Source organism: Panthera uncia, chromosome D1 (genome assembly GCF_023721935.1).
Source record: "Panthera uncia isolate 11264 chromosome D1, Puncia_PCG_1.0, whole genome shotgun sequence".
Lineage (NCBI taxonomy): Eukaryota > Metazoa > Chordata > Mammalia > Carnivora > Felidae > Panthera > Panthera uncia.
Window position 1 is genome coordinate 71,520,069 of NC_064808.1, and position 15,134 is coordinate 71,535,202.

The following is a 15,134-nucleotide window of genomic DNA, read 5'->3' on the forward strand; positions in this document are numbered from 1 at the left end:
AGCCTGGTGAAGCTTCTATGTCTACTGAGCAATCTTTAACCAACTCAACAAACTCTCTACAGAGACATTTTATTCTTTAGCATTTCTTCCTGTCTTTCTAAAGCCATTTGTCAGAGATAGTTATTTCTCCAGTATATTTAGTAAGGATCTTTGCTTTAGATTTTTGCAACTGGATGTAGACTGACCTTTTATTCCTTCCTTTGTGGTAGAGCTGAAATTTATATAGAGTTTCGTTTTATTTTGTCAATGTGCTACCTAATAAATAAGATTTAAATGATTAATGCACACGCAGATACTGTCAATACTTTCGGTCCATAGCTTGCAGTAGATAACAGATGTCCACCCAGGAAGGGAGAGAGATTTCTCTGTTGAACACTGTTCTCTAACCCAAAAAGCCTTTTTTTTCCCCCTATCATACTAAAACCATGTAAAAATCAGTGGTCTGTGGAACTTCTTCAGTAATTTCTGTGGCTTAAGAGGAGAAACAAAAGCAGTAATACTCTGAGGTCCTTTCTGAGCTGTACAGAAAACCCTTGATTAACTCAAGGCTGAGCAACTGAGTTCAATCTAATTCTGCTTCCTTGTATATGTATGCCTTATCTAGTAGCTGGAGCCCTACCAACATGTTCTGAGAGGGAGACCCACCCATCAGGCTGTTGTTCCCTTGCCTCTTTGGGCAAGTAGGAACTCAAATGCTTCCTTCCAACCCTTGTAAAAAAAAAATCCAGGCTGGCCATTGACTAATCTTCCAGGCTCAATTGGGAAACAGGTGTGAGAAGTTCCTCTATGGTTTTACAATGTTTACTGTAGTTGTATCTATAGTATGGAAACCATTCATGCCAGCATTTAGTAGAGCACTCAGTAGATGTTAGTTGTTATTGTTACTGTTAATAATCATCCTGTATTCCCCACTAGAATAAAGTTTGTGTAAGTTGCACACATACTGCTTTACAGCTCCACTGGATTTTGAGGAAGGCATACTTGAAAGGCAGCGGTGTTTTTCCTTACTACGTGGTGTGTAGCACTGGAACCTTCCATTCATGTTTATTAAAGTGTATTATTGTCTACTGCTGCTGCTGTTTTATTTCAGTTTTTTTTTTTAACGTATTTACTTCCTAATACAAAGTCACTTTTTAAAAAAAATTTAATTTATTTATTTTTGAGAGACAGAGAGAGAGAGAACGTCAGTGGGGGAGGAGCAGAGAGAGAGGGAGACACAGAATCCAAAACAGGCTCCAGGCTCAGAGCTGTCAGCACAGAGCCCAACATGGGGCTCAAACTCACGGACCGCGAGATCACGACCTGAGCTGAAGTCAAATGCTTAACCAACTGAACCACCCAGGCATCCCATTTTTCATAGTTTTTTTTAAAATTTTTTTAACGTTTATTTATTTTTGAGACAGAGAGAGACAGAGCATGAACAGGGGAGGGTCAGAGAGAGAGAGGGAGACACAGAATCTGAAATAGGCTCCAGGCTCTGACCTGTCAGCACAGAGCCGGATGTGGGGCATGAACTCACGGACCGCGAGATCACGACCTGAGCTGAAGTCGGCTGCTTAACCGACTGAGCCACCCAGGCACCCCCACAGTTTTTTTAATGTTTATTCACTTTTTAAAAAAAATTTTTTTTAACGTTTTATTTATTTTTGAGACAGAGAAAGACAGAGCATGAACAGGGGAGGGGCAGAGAGAGAGGGAGACCCAGAATCGGAAGCAGGCTCCAGGCTCCCAGCCATCAGCCCAGAGCCCGACGCGGGGCTCGAACTCATGGACCACGAGATAGTGACCTGAGCTGAAGTCGGACACTTAACCAACTGAGCCACCCAGGTGCCCCAATGTTTATTCACTTTTGAGAGAGAGAGTGAGAGAAAGAGCACGCAAGTGGGGGAGGGGCAGAGAGAGAGGGAGACACAGAATCTAAAGCAGGCTCCAGGCTCTGAGCTGTCAGCACAGAGCCTGATCCAGGGCTTGAACTCATGAACTGTGAGATCATGACCTGAGCTGAAGTCACTTAACCGACTGAGCCACCCAGGCGCCCCTCTATTGACCCTAGGTGTTGCAGGATGGGAGATATAACAGAAGCATAAGATAGTTTCTCAGAGATTTTATTCTTATGGGAAAAACAGGACCGTCACACCTACTATGTACTTTAGCAAGAATATAAGGCAGTTTGTAAGAAATAAAGGGTCAGACTCCGTGGAATATAAGGTGTGAATAGGGTACCATGTCAGAGGGGGCCTGGAGCAAGGACTTCGCAGACCTGAAGTGAGCCCTGAAGAATTGGTCCACCTGCAGAGAGAGAAGCCAGAAAACTACCAAAGGAATATAAACAAGTTAAGCTGACCTTGAGAGCCCATCTGCTGCTTCTTGAGCTGGCTTGAGAGGCATTAAACCATTAGAAAAAGATTTTTGAAAAACTCATAAATGTCTGGAGTGTCTAAGATATTAGAAGTAACAAACACGTGTATCTCTTCTGGTTTTTAGTTTGATGATACTTGGATTTTTAAAAACCTTGGGTTGTGTATCTTTCCTTTGAGAGACTGACTTAAAATAATACTTTCAGAGGGGAAAAAACATAAGAAAGACCCCTTTATTGTCTTCCTTTGCCTCTGTTAAACATGCATGCAGGATTAGGATATGCTGCTGTGAGCCTGTGTCTGAAAATGATCCTTGCTTCCTCCAGATCTTCTGCTGGTTGATTATCCAAGGCATTGGCTTTCTGAATTCCCTCTTGTGCTTGTGATGTCTGTCTCCTTTTGACCCGTGCTTTGATCACTGGCATCGCCACCTGTGTTTCAGTGGTGATGGAGCGGAACTCTGATTTCATTTTGAGCATCTTGGGATAAACCTGACCGAAATGCACTTTATGTGTAGGTACACATACCTACACATAGGTACCAGGGCACCCACCAGGTGGGTGGAGAGGAAGAGCTCCTCTTCAAAAGTGTGTCTGCTATAGGAATACCTCAAATTCTACTTTCATCCATCGGTATCTTTGGATCTAGACATTTTTCTCCTATTAAAATGGGAGGGGTAGCTTATTAAAATACTGGATGTCCTCCGTTTTTTCGTCAACCTCAAATTTATCAGCCTGCCTTTTGGCATATGGTATTAAGACATGGTGGGTAAGTAAGCAGGAAGGATAATAGAGGGAAAAGTCTAGACCACACTTCGGCTTGATAATAATCATCTGGCAGTCTTGTTAGGCTGCAGATTCCTGAGGTGGAGCCTGATAACTTGCATTTCCAACAAGTTCCCGGGTGAGGCTGATGTTCATTCCCTGGAGAGCCTGGTTAGCAGGACTCTAGTCTTTAGTATCCCAAAAGAAACAAAAGAGAGCGGTAACACAGTGCTGAGACATACAACTGAGGACAAGGGAGCCCATCTTGTAATTTATCCATACACTCTTGCCTCATAGTGCTGGAGTTTTGAGGTGTGACTATGAATCCAAAGTGCTCTCTTTACGCACCCCCAAAATCAACTCCCATAGCCTTGCTTATCCCTTGTGTTTTATGAAGTGGAGATAAATGAAAATCCAGTCTTTTTAATCATCCATGGGGAAAACATCACTGATTCCTAAGACTTATGGTTAATGAAAATCTGGGTTGTATAATGTCTGGATACACTTGTATTTTTTCCAAATATACAGAATGCAAGCAGCAGTTGTTACTAAGTGGAAGTCAGACCTACTTTAATGAATAAACAAACATTTGATGTTAGTATGTTGTTAGTTCCTAAAATAGTGGTACTCAGAAATAATTTATTGTCTTAAGTAACCTAATCCTTACGTTTATACACAGCCCTGATTGGTGGTAATCTGCTTACAAAGCTACCTTTTCCTGGAAAGCAGGACCCTTGCTTTATGTACAAAACCAGGGACTAAAAAGAAAAATCACAGAAGGTGAGGGACAAGGGTACAAATATTAGTGCCTTTTCTTCAGAGTGAACAGTATAAAAATCTCTTGTTGCCATCTCTTATTCCTTATTCCTTCCTAATGGAAAACTAAATTCTTCTGAATGGGTAGAAATGGCCTCTAGATGAGGAGTTGATATTCACAAGTACAGGCACAAAGCAGATAATGTAGCGAATGAGTATGTATGAAACTGTAAATCACCCTCGCTCCTTCTTTCAGCCATGAAAGGAGGCCTTGTCCTATAGAACATTAAATTGTGTTCATTTAATCCAACAAGTCCAGTAGAACAAATCGGGCTCATGCAGATTTATCACAGGGGGTTATTTAAATTCAGCGGTGACCTTTGCATCCCTGTGAATGTGCTCCAAATGAACAAGGACAAAGGGAACTTTTCTGCACTGTCATTATGTTCCCTGGGAGGCTGTGGGTTTCCCATTTTGATCAACTCACCACTGTGGGCTGAAGGGTCGGGGTGGGGGTTCTGAGGGTGCAGAGGGCTTGGTCAGGGCTGGCCATCGCACCGGAGAATATGTTCTTTCCTGTTGTGGACTCTGCCTCTCCTTCCTCTGGCTTGATTTTGTTTGCATGCTTGGCTGTGAGTGTAAGTGCTAATTTCAGAGTTTCTCAACCTCAATACTGTCAACATTTTGGACTGGACTAGTCTCTTGTGGTCTGGGCTGCCCTATGCATGACTGAGCAGGACAATAGCTGTGACAGTCAAAATACCTCCTGGCATTGTTGAATGTCTCCTTGGAGTAAAATTGCCCTCTTTGAGAACCACTGAATGAATGCAGAATATTTTGCAGGACTCTTCTCCATGTGACCCTTACCAAAGCATCCTGTACAAAATGAATGACTGGTTAAAAAAATAGTGTGTACATCTATACCTATACCTATATATAGACATATATATATATATATATATATATATATATATACACATACATATATCTCATTAATAGTAAAATGAAGTAATGTAAATATGGGAAAAATCGAAAGCTGCCTCTTACTTCCCTCTGACTCCAGGTTCTTTGTGTCTTAAAGGCTCTGAATATTTGAAATCAACTCCATTAGAAAAAGAAGAACAAAACAATAACAAAACTTCAAACAGAATGAATGCGGATAAAGTTATCCTTCTCTCTCCTCTAAGTCTTTGGAGAGGATTTGACTGAAACAAAATTGTCATCAGAGTCAGTTTTGAACAGCATTCTTCAGAAGACAGCATGAAGAGATTATTTTGAGGGTTCCAGGGTTTATTCCCTTGAAATGCTTAAACAGCTCCAAATCCTGTTTCCGCTTAATGTCAGCCTTCAGATGGATAAATATGGGGATAGTTCCTTCCCTGGAATAAAGGTGGATGAAAAAGAAAAGAAAAAAAAAAAAAAACCTTTAGACCTCCGTTGAGGATTCTGTAGTCATGTGTGTAGATTAGGGCTTTTAGAGGTGTCTGGCATCCCTCGTAAGTATGCGGTGTTCATTCACAAGCCCCCCAAAACTGGTACATTTGTGGGGACTCAGACCAGTATCCCAGATCACCATCTTTGGATACATCATAGGACTGGAAAGACTTAGCTAAATAGGAACTGGTGCCCCCATCAGTAATAAAGAAGGAAATCTTTGACCTCCACCTCCCCCCAAATTAAGTCAAGTTTCAATGGACAGTATTGCTACTTGGGCAACAGTACGCATTTTTTCCCACTTAGGACATTCACATCTTTGAGTTAATGCAACTGTTACTTGGGAAAAGGACTTCATAAAACCTAATGACAGTGAGGGATGGGGAAATTTGGTAAAAGGGTGAGAGGCTTGAGCAGGCAGACCTGGAGGGAAGAGGATGATGCCGCTGCCTGGTTGGGGACCCACCAGCTGTGTAGGTGGCTCAGAGGTGCCCCCCACCCCCAGGGGGCAGGGTGCTGGTCATTCAGTGTGGCTGGTAGTGTTGCTCAGTCTTCCAGGCTGCTCCCCTGTCCTGCTAACCCACGGAGGAGGGGTGCGGAGGAGGAGTGGGGCAAGGGGCAGGGAGGAGAGGTGGGGCTCCTAGATATCCAGCCTGCCCCTGGGGCTCAGCTGTTGGCATAGCTGCACTGAAAATTACAGGGGATTATTTGGGAGGGAGTAAATAAAGCAGATGATAGAGTTGTATATATATGTATTAAAAAAAGAGATTGATTAAGGTCATAAATTTCTCTTTTATTTCTTCTATCTGGGCATTAATTCCACAGCACTAATTTACAGCATTGGTTTATTACTTTCTTCTGTTCTGAGAGAAACAGTGAATTTTAATTGAAACCACTGTTTGCTTCTCTGCATTCTTCCCCGCCACTGTTTGGGAGACTCTTGGATACTACTCCTTGGGCATGTGCCTCTCTCTCCCAGGTATGATGGGATGGTGCAGGAAGAGGAACCTTCACCCAGGGCAGAGGTCTGCTCTGTGCCCCCAGCCATGCTGTGTTTGTAGCTTCCGCCACAATCCTGGAAAGAAACTGGGGCTCCGGACTCCTGGGCAACTTGCCAGGGTCACCCAGCTGGTCAGCGCACAAGGGTTTGTCTGATTAATGATCCATAATGCTAAAGACAAAGGCTATGTAATTTGAAAAAATGGGAGCAAATTCAAGAAACACTTTAATGACCCTAGAACCTTGGGGGCAAGGGAAGTCTTTCAGATGATTGTACGCACACTGTAAAAACAGGTGTATTATGGGTTGAATTGTGTCCCCACCCCCACCCCCTCACACACAAGATGTTGAAATCCTAATTCCCCTGTGTTTATGAATATGATTTTATTTGGAAAGACTGTCTGGGCAGATATAATTAACTTAAAATTTGGTCACACTGAATTAGGGTGGATCCTAATTCAGTACCCAGGATCCTTATTGGGAGAGGAAAATCCGGACACAGAGACACAAACACAGGGAGACATTGTGAAGATGGAGACGTTGGCATCATACTGCCACAAACCAGGTAATGCCAAGGATTGCCAGCAACCGCTGGAACCTAGCAAAAGGCAAAAGGCAAGGAAGGATCCCCTGCCCCCAGAGACTTCAGAGGGAGCATGATCCTGCCTGGGCCCTAAGTTTGGACTTCTAGCTTCCACCGCTGTAGCTTGTGGTTCTTTGTTACAGCAGCCGTAGCAAACTGCTACAAACTGCTGCAAGGTGCCGTCTTGGGGAACAGATGGGAAGATTGAGCTCTCCTCAGGGGGTGAGGGTGGTGGGCAGAGCCAAGGATCCCTGATCCCCAGTGCAGCGCCCTGCAGCGCCCTGGTTACTAGACCAGATGTTAACACTATTAGCAATTTTTACACTGGTCAAGCCTGACTTTAGTCAGACAGTCCGTTTTTGGTTTGTTTTGCAGTTGTGATCTAGTTAAGTTTATTTATTTGGTGATTCTAAATGGGATGAGGATTTTTTTTTTGAATGTTTATTTTTGAGACAGAGAGAGACAGAGCTTGAGCGGGGGAGGGAGAGAGAGAGAGAGGGAGACACAGAATCTGAAGCAGGCTCCAGGCTCCGAGCTGTCAGCACAGAGCCCGATGCGGGGCTCAAACTCACGGACTGAGAGATCATGACCTGAGCCGAAGTCGGACGCTTAACCGACTGAGCCACCCAGGCGCCCCAGGATGAGGGTTTTGATGAGGGACTGGTGTGACATCACATCACTCTAAAAACTTCCAGGTCTTCTGGGAGATCATCCTCCGGTGGCGCTTGCATGCTCCTCAGGGCCTGTGAGGCCACCTGGAAGCTACTGTTGACTGGCACCTGGTGTCCCAGTGGTGAGTCAGGAGCTCATCAGTCTTGCTCATTTTGTCTTTTCTCAGTCTTTTCAAAAAAAATGCTTATTTATTTATTTTGAGAGAGAGAGAGTGCATGCACATAGGAGCAGGGGAGGGGCAGAGGGGGAGAAAGAGAGAATCCCAAGCAGGCTCCACACTGTTAGCAAAGAGTCCCACGCAGGGCTCGATCTCACGGCCGTGAGATCTTGACCTGAGCTGAAACCAAGAGTCGGACGCTTAGCCGCACTAAGGCATTACCTTAGTCGGACGCGGGGACCCAGCGCCCCGCATTTCTCAGTCTTTTAAAGCAAATTCTCTGGAAGCGCTGTTCTTTCAAAGCGCTGGAAGTTTCTACCCGAAAAGCTAATACAGGACAAAACATAGTTTCACCATTAACCTTGAGAGCCTAAAGTCCAGTTCTAGTATTGTTACCAGTTTGTATTCTATTCTTGTCATTTCCTTGTCATCTTTGAATGACTTTGTTCCTAGCTTCTGGACATCCTTACAAAAATGTTGAAGTGTTTCAGAAATCTATACATTTTATTCACATAGAGGTAGATCGTTCTAGGAAAGCACATGGACCTCAAACAAAATTATAAACCCAGCATGTAGTGTATTATTGATCGCAGTCTGATTCTGTTGTGGCAAACTGACAAATGTTTGTTTCGCGCTTTGCTGTGCATAGTCGTAGTTAGGGTTCACAAGAATGCAGGGGAGGAGACAAGCCAAACGGAGTCGTGCTCAAGAGCCTGGACACTAGAATCAGATGTCTTTGCATCTGAATGCGAGCTCTACCATTTCTTAGCTGTGCGATGTTTGGCACGTTACATAACCTCTCTGAGCTTCAGTTTCCTCCTCTGTGAAAATGGAATAATTCTAGTAACTAACCAATTGGCTTGCAAGCAAGATTAAATGAGTTAATATATATAAAGTAGTTTAAAAAGTACGCAGCATGTAGTAAGCTCTCAATAAATGTTAAATGACGTCATTTTCACATATAGAGTTTGTTTTACTGAAGTCAACGTCCACATTGTATGATTAAGGCTTTAGAAAGTTGATGTTTTCAACACTTTACCTATGGATTCATTAAATTTCATCTTGTTAGATTGTGTCCTTCTGCCCTGTTAACTTCTGTATATGTGACTGTCTAAGATGTAGCTGAAAAGTGAACTGTGATGGGGCTAAATAGAGAGCACTCTCTTAGGTTTCCAGAAGCCTCTCTCCCTATTTTAGATATGTCTACTTACCAAGAATAAACTAGCAAATGCCTTGGAAAGAGCACAAGTAGCACTAGTTAGGTTATCCAGATTTAGTTTTTTTTAATGATTATTCATTTTTGAGAGAGAGAGACAGAGTTCGAGTGGGGAAGGAAGGGGCAGAGAGAGAGGGAGACAGAATCCAAAGCAGGCTCCAGGCTCTGAGCTGTCAGCACAGAGCCTGACACAGGGCTCAAACCCATGAACTGTGAGATCATGACCTGAGCCAAAGTCGGATGTTTAACTGACTGACCCACCCAAGCGCCCCTGGGTTATCCAGATTTAAAAATAAATAAATACATTTTTAAAAAATTATTTATTTATTTTGAGAGAGACAGAGACAGCGCAAGTGGGGCAGGGGCAGAGAGAGAGGGGGAGAGAGAGAGAGAGAGAGAGAGAGAGAGAGAGAGAGAGAGAGAGAATCCCATCCCAAGCAGTCTCTGCAGTGCCAGTTGCAGAGCCGGATGTGGGGCTTAAACCCAGGAACTATGAGATCATGACCTGAGCCGAAACCAAGAGTGGGACGCTTAACTGACTGAGCCACCCAGGCACCCCCCTTGAGCCCAGCCTCTGCCGCTAACTCCTTTTATAACAGTGGACAAGTTTACCTCATTCCTATAGGCCTCGGAATCCTCACCTGTAAATCAAAGAATTAGAACAAGAGTCGAAAGTATCAGTACCTGACTCACGTACCGATACTCTGTTTTTTCCTGTCCACAGACATCATTAATTGATTATAACAGCCTTTCATATAATGCTCGCACTTGGCATCCATTTCAACCTAACACCGATGGGAAGCCGGTATGAGGAAGGGTATTTATTTGCTGTTGAGGGCTCTGAGACCCTCTCTACCTCTGATAGTCCTGGTGTCTATAAAGGACCATGGCACTGAAGAGAAGGAAAGGGGTGCTGATGCCAGGGACGGAGTAGAAGTAATTACCCAGGACTTGGTGGCTCTGAAAAGAGGTGAATGTGAGAGGTGCAGACAGCCTTCACAGAGAGGATACCTTATTGTAAATAACTTTGGAGATATTTGACCAGCCCATATCATCACCCTTTTCTCAATTCCCTCAATCTTTCCTTCCCTGACACTGGATCAAGATTCTCTCTTCTGAGAATCTGTTATGGGCATTCAGAGATAATCTCTTGAGGAGCTGTAAACCTGAGAATTACAGGTGCATGTTTGTGCCTCTCCAAAATTCATACGTTGAAACCTGGTGCATGAAGGTGGGGCCTCTGGGAAATAATTAAGTCCTGAGGGTGGAGCCCTCAGGAATAGGCTTAACGCCCTTGTAAAAGGGACTCCAGAGAGATTCCTCTCCCTTTCTGCCCTGTAAGGACACAGCTAGAAGATGCAGTCTTCAAGGAAGCGGGCCTTTACTAGATACCGAACAGCTGGCATCTTGACCTGGACTTGTAGGCTCCAGAGCTATGAGGAATAAATTTCTGTTGTTTATGAGCCAGCCAGCCTATGATATTTTGTTAAAACAGCCTGAATAGACTAATACAGTGGCTGTGTGCAGCAAACAGCTGAGGCACAGACAGGCTCTGATAGGCTTGATCCTGAAGACTTTTTGATGACTGGTTCTAGTGTTGGTGAAACTCAGCTGTGCTCTTTGCCGTTAGGTTCTCTAACATACCTTATAGTAATAGCACAAACTTTGCTATCAAAGCTTGAAATGGGTTTCTCTTTATGCAAAGGAAAGGGCCATGAGAGACTGTTGCTGTAGAAACCAAGTCAGGAGAGAGGCTCAGAAAAAAGGAATGTTCTCTAATGTTGGTTGCTGCACAAAGGTTAAAAACTCTAAGAGCCCTGTAGTTTTGGTAATTAGGGGTGAGATCAGTGAAAGGTATTTGTCTTTATAAGTCACGTTATTTCTGGATTTTTCATCTACATTAGTCTGAACGTTGACCAGCACTTTTTATCTTTCGTTTATGAAATTCTGTGAGTCAGGACCTAAAATATGTGTGATCTCCAGCATGTGCTTGAATTAAGCCCTGCCTCTATCAATAATTCTTAGATAGATATGTACTGTTTTAAATTGTATCTATAGGATTCCGTAGGAAAAGTAACCAACAATTCTGTTAAAAGTGAATTAGGCTATTTTAGACAACTTTACTTATCCTTAACCTGTCTAGGAATTCACCCTGTGAAATTCTCCCAGTACAGCCATGAGAAGCATAGATTACTTCTCATTTGGAGCCCCTATCTCACTCACCGACCAGCCATCTGACAGTGGACAAGTTTTTGACTTCTTATGGCTCAGGTTCCCCGTCAGTAAAATGAGATACTAACTGAGTTGTGAGGATTAAATGGGCGCATGTATTTTATAAAGCATTTAGCTCAGCCTTGTACATATGAAGTGTTCAACAGATACTATTATAGTTAATATTAAATGCATTCAAAATTCTTGCCTCTCAACAGAATTTGCTCGTAAAGAATCCTTTCTTGAATTTTGATGAAGAATATATCTGAAGAAATGTGTGAAGGGTCTCAGATATATATTACATGTTTATGTTTCATGAATGCCTTCTGGATACCAGGTACCATGCTAAGCAGGGAGGGTCCGAGGATGGTAACGCAAGGACCCTATCCTGTAAGATCTCATAGTCCAGAGTCATTTCACCATGAACGGTTATTTATTGCTATTGTCACACAGCTTTAAAATGAAGAGATTAAGTAAATAATATCAAGGTTCTTTATGGGACTTTTTTCTGGCAATAATAAATGGTGATAATATTTATTGGTTGTTTCAGGAAGGAAAACATCTGAGAACATGAGCGAGGAGATGTAAAATAAATCCATCACGTTAGAAACAGACTGTTACATGCCGACAGTGCTGAGCCTTTGCCAATGCACCATTTTTAAATATGGTGCCATTGCCGGTTCTTCAGTTAAGCAAGACAAATCCAATTTTACCTCCTACCACTTAAGTTAATTTCTCTTCTCAGTAAAATTTCCCATTTTATAAAGACATACTTCATCTTGGCTATGTACATACTAAATTGTTCATTTTTTACTTAGTTAAATTGTTTTCTGTCATAGTGAGAAATGCTTTCCTCTTGAAGAAATGATGTTCATGCCCGGGAAATAGGGGTATTTATTAAAATGGTTTATTACAAAACTAGATTTAGACATATTTCTATAATTTTAGTATTTAAGTAGTTTTAGTGCCCAATGAAATGACTTTCGGTGTACCATGGGCTTTGATAATCAGAGTCTCCAAAGTCTCGCTCTTAGACTTTAATCAAATGTAGTTGGTGGATTTATATTTGCATGCATGTGTTTAGAAATATTAGAGATGTTTTCAGTGGATCTCCATTAATGCATTGCTGGGTTGTAATGACTAGTGGGTGACTTAAATTATCTTGTGCTTCATCTCTCTGATCTAATAAGCTTTTATGGATTTTGGATTCTGTGCATAGGCATGGGAGGGACGTAAGGAAATAGAAAACTTCTGGGACCTAAAAGAACAAACAGGCTTTTTACAAGACAAAAACACTTCAACAAGTCAAAACCTGGGTGGAGGGTGCATCCTGGGCTTGTCACTGAAGTTGAGTGTTGGAATTTTAATGGTATCTGGTAGCTCCTGAGATGGAGGAAATATACATAAATGGTTTTCTCAGATAACTGAAAGTCAACATTTTAAGTGCCAAAACAACAATTTAAGAAAGCAACTATATTTCTGTACCACTTTCCAAAGTGTAGTAAATGTGTCTTCCACTTTTCCAGAGTAGCATACTGAGCATGATGGTAAAAGCAGGTCTGGCTTCATAGGCCTGATACCTTTGCAAACATAATAGGACCCGCGTCCAGAAGGGCCACATGCTTGGTTTAATGCTCTGCTGTCATTGTCTGGAAATTTTTAATAATTTTTTGAACAAGGAGGCTGGCATTTTCATTTTGCACTGGGCTCTGCAAATTATGTAGCTTATCATGGATACCGAGTTTCCATTTGGACTGTTAATTACTGTGGGGGGCCATCAAATGCAGGAGTGTTTGGGTCCCTCACTTGAGCTCTCAGCTTCCCAAGCACTCACTTCTGTTATCAGTATGCTTCTCTCTTCCAGGCTCTGCCTTCTAATTTGCTGCTTCTCATCTGCCGAGACATCATATAAATAAGGTATTAGAATAGTAAGTAGGCTGAGAACCACTAGGCTCTGGAAAGTGACCTTGAAGTCTCCTCCCACAAAGAGAAAGTACCACACCATCAGTACCCAGGCTCTGTGGCATTTATTTCAGGGGTCACACGCTATTTTTCTCCTCTCCTGCATTGACTGCATTGGTGAAGAGGCTGTGTCTGTATAAAAACCGGGTGGGACCATACAGTTCTGGTGCATTTCTATGAAAGGAAATGTTGTTATAATAGTTGTTAAGAAACTATTTTAAAAGCCCACTTTTCTTAAATTACTCACAGACAGTAAAAAGGTAAATGAAGTTTCTTTTGATGAGATTCCTGTTATATAACTCATATAAACTATGAAGGCTTTATTGTTGACCATTGGATTCCAGTGGTTTGTGTCCCTTCAAATTGTCCATGTATCTTGAAAGTAGGGCTCTTGCTTGGCATCCCCTTGTCCTGAAATGAACCATGGCATACCTTTTTGACACAGGTCACAATTGTTAGGTTTTCTCTACAATTACACAATTTCATTTTTCACTGTCTATTTAGACTCCTATTGTCTAAATACGTGGATGTTTTCTCTGCTGTAACTTTTCTGCCTTCCAACATTTAAGCTACCTGCAGCAAAAGGAAGGAAAACCAAATAAATGTTTTCATTTTCAGGCCATTCATGGTATAGGAAATGTGCTGGCATTTGTATTACAAGAAAATAAGATTCTTCAGAGTGGGGAAAAGGTTGTCACTAACTCATCATCCATTTACTCATATATTTATTAAACATTCAGTGTTGTTTATTGAGCACTTACTGTGTACCAGGCACTATGGCAGGGGAGTAAGACAATTGATACTCATTCCAAAAACAGCGCTTTACACACAGGGATGCTTTAAGGAAATAATGAATGAATGAATGAATGAATGAATACATGCTTTGGAAAATATGTGTCACTTATTAATATTGCGCAGGGATTTCTGAATTCCTTTTGTAACAAAACAGCATGTGCAGCTTTCTGAAATCCAAACATGGCTGAAATTTCCTTGACTAGTTGCTTTGGTTTAAACTCCCATTTGACATTTGAACTGTTTTCAAAATGTCATTCTGGATTTACTTGCCTCTGAGGAATTAAAACAGATTTTACATTGACATAGTCTGCAAGTTGTCAGAATGAACACAGTACTGGAAATTTCCTAAGTGTTCAGATTGGAAAATTAAGGGGTCATTAGTCACTTTTTCAATCAGTTTATCCTAGGTTATGAAAGCACTTTGTGTATTATAGCATCAATTCTGGGCCAAGTCTTACTTAACATTAACCGCAAGGGTTAAAGTTGTGGGCAGGACCACAACAATGTCACCGTGAGCTTCTACTGCCTTGCCACTGTCCTTCTATTATGTTTGATATTAATGTGATTTGATATGTGGGGGAGAAAGCAGGCAATCATTTGGGAAGTGTCTGCTACTTTCATAAACAGGAAAAATATGGGAGTTGGTCTTTGCTAATAGATGTCAGAATAATAATTGCTATCCTAATTGTTATTTACATGATACTTCACAATATTAAAACTCTCACATACTTTATCTGTGATAAGTTTAGAATAACATCTTCTACAAGATGAAAGGCTGCCTAGGGAACCTACAGAAAAGTTCTGTAGAATGAGAATTTTATATCTCAGAATGAAAAGCAACAGACAAATCTAGGTTACTAAACTACCCTACTTAGATCCTTTATTTTCGAGGAAGGCCAGCCATTGTATTGATAGTTAAAATAAAGAAAGGAGTGGTGGTTTAAGTGGGACCAGATTTCTATAAAGCTTTTGAAGAACCAAATTTTAAAGTAGTGGATTGGGGCGCCTAGGTGGCTCAGTCAGTTAAGCGTCTGACTTAGACTCACATCATGATGTCATCGTTCATGCGTTCGAGCCCTGCATCGAGCTCTGCAGTGTCAGCTCAAAGATTCTCTCTCTCTCTCTCTCTCTCTCTCTCTCTGTCTCCCTCTTCCTATGTCCCTCCCCCAATTGTGCATGCACATGCTCTCTTTCTCTCTCTCCCTCTCTTTCTCTCTCTCAAAATAAA